We start from the raw sequence: 2,639 nt of genomic DNA, 5'->3' as shown, positions 1-2,639 counted from the left end.
TATGAGGTAACGCCAGATTTTGACATGAGAAAACAGGTAATGCTGTAATCTTTAGTGTCACATGACTAATTTATACCCTATCCACACTGCCTGCATACTGAACAATCAACACCAGCTGCCTATGAGTTAATAATACTAACACCAGCAGAAGATTCGTACTCACCTCTAGACACTGCTGATCCCTGTGAGCTAATCAACTTTTTGGTACAATGAAATAGGGATCATCAGTGATGCTAGTCTAGGGATGGCCAAAGTTGGCTCTTCCACTCCTGGTCTCTGTTCCAACCATGTTCTAAATTGTTTAATTGAACCAAGTAAACCTCCATGTTACCTGTTAAACCTGAAATGGAATGACCCTCCAGGACCGGGATTAGACAGCTCTGTACCAGTCCAATCAAGTGGATAAAAATCCCCCTTTGGGTGTATCGAATGGACTAATTGACCCATAGAGGCCTTAAAATAAAACCGTTTTCACACTGGCTCTTCAGAGCAATGCTGAGTGTGCACAGAAGCAAGACTTGCAACCTGCTTTTTTGCACACACTAATGCGTCTTTGAGTGCAAATGGCTACTGGACTCATCCACCTCCTGGAGGAGTTTTGACTCCACATTTTACCCCCATAAGTGTGGGCAAACAAACTAAGCCCCATTAAAACAAAACATTTTTGATTTTTTGGGGTTCCCCCACCCGTGTGTATTTTATGTTTTATGTGGTGTGTTATTGTAGGTATGGATGTATTGGACGGGGTGTTTTGTTTGTTTGTATATTTTTGGCCCTTGTGCCGTTTTGTTTATTCTGTGTTTTGTATAAATCTGCACAGCAGCACCTTCACTCAACGTATTGTGTCTCTGCACTTCCTGGCATCCCCCACAAGCTAGCCTGTTCACACGCTCCCAAAGATGCGATCTACACATACGCAGATCAGAGAACTGCACTGCAGAGTCAACTCCAGCTTAGTGTGCCTACACTGATGAAAAACTAAACTACCATATTCCTTCAAATTTAAGACGCAGACCAAATTTCCCCCCCTCAATTTGAGGAAAAAATAAAACATCAAATAAATAAGCATTTACAAAGATACAACATCAGTTACACATATGGCGGCAGTCTGCGGCCGTCTGCTCTCACACAGAGCATTACAGTTATGTGCTGCTTCTCATTTCCAGTCGTGATTACTCACGTTTTTCTCCCAATTTGAGAACGGTGGTATTGCTTGGCACGTCAAAAAATACAGGGGTCTGATCAGCATTTACGATCTGTCCAAGCTGGTACTGTGTCAGAAATATTAAAATTGTTCAACCTTCTCTTCAAATTCCTCAGGAAACTAATAAGCTTCTTTGAAAATTATGTCTTTGTTGTCTTTTCTCGGCAGTCAGTCACTGTTTGTGTACTCGGGCAGTCACGTCTTTTGGGACTGTGTTCGAATTTAAGAGGCAGGCTATTTTTGAGAAGCAAAAAATAGTTCAAAAAGAGCATCTTAAATTCGAAGGAATAGGATACATCAAACCTGGCATTAGCTTCTAGTGTGAACAGAACAGGGAGCAAAGCCACATTAACTGCTCCTGGATCTGATCACCAGATTCAACTCCTGGATTAATTTTGAAAACAGAATATGGGTGTTTTCAATCAAGAAAAAAACAAACATTCTCAACAAAGCTCACTTAAAAAAAGATGAAGAAACAGATGTAGGTCCCTGTGTGTTTTTTGTTTCTGTTTTATTGTTTACAACACCAGACAATTGTATCTTACAAAAAACAATCAGCACAGCAACACACCTTGGCACATTGTTCAAAAAAACACCTTCTGCTCCTACGGCACACACAGACTTATTGTTTTTATAAGACACTAATAAATTAAACACCTAATAAATAGTTTTATCTGTCACTGGTACCTGCTCAAAGCTGATTACATTTGACATTTTCTCTATTGTTTTTGAGGTTCTTAAACTATGGAAGGCAAAAAGACGGTGACTATGAAGCGTCTACATTGAAAACTGGTGCTGTACACAAAACCAAAAGCAAATTTACTTACATTTGTGGATACAATCTGTTGCTATTTACAGTACGGATCTACAGTCAACACTATAAAAAATATATAAATACTTAAATCTATACACAAGAAAAGCAGGAAATGTTTATTGAATTATTTTCAGTCACGACTTCATGATTTTAGGAAGATGAGATTTATGTCACCATGGAATACATACGTGTGTAAGAATACAGACACCAATAAGTTTCCCAAGTAGACTCGTCAATAAGAATGTCAATACAGACAGTGCCACAGACTCTTACAAACAACTCTCTTGCTCTACCTTGGGAAACTTTTGGCACACATGTCATGACTGCTATGCATTCTACAGAGATCAGACTGGTATACAGTGTTTTACTTTTCTCTCCAGTAATTACACAAAACACAAACACACATTTTATATATATATATATATATATATATATATATATATATATATATATATATATATATATATATAGAGAGAGAGAGAGAGAGAGAGAGAGAGAGAGAGAGAGAGAGAGAGAGAGAGAGAGAGAGAGAGAGAGAGAGCAGATTTCTTTTGTTAAACAATCATAGCCTGTATCACAACACAGGACACAATGAAGGCAAACTTTGGGGAGGGAAGGCGG

Source organism: Polyodon spathula, chromosome 16, assembly GCF_017654505.1.
Source record: "Polyodon spathula isolate WHYD16114869_AA chromosome 16, ASM1765450v1, whole genome shotgun sequence".
Lineage (NCBI taxonomy): Eukaryota > Metazoa > Chordata > Actinopteri > Acipenseriformes > Polyodontidae > Polyodon > Polyodon spathula.
Note: the sequence above shows the minus strand (reverse complement) of the source record.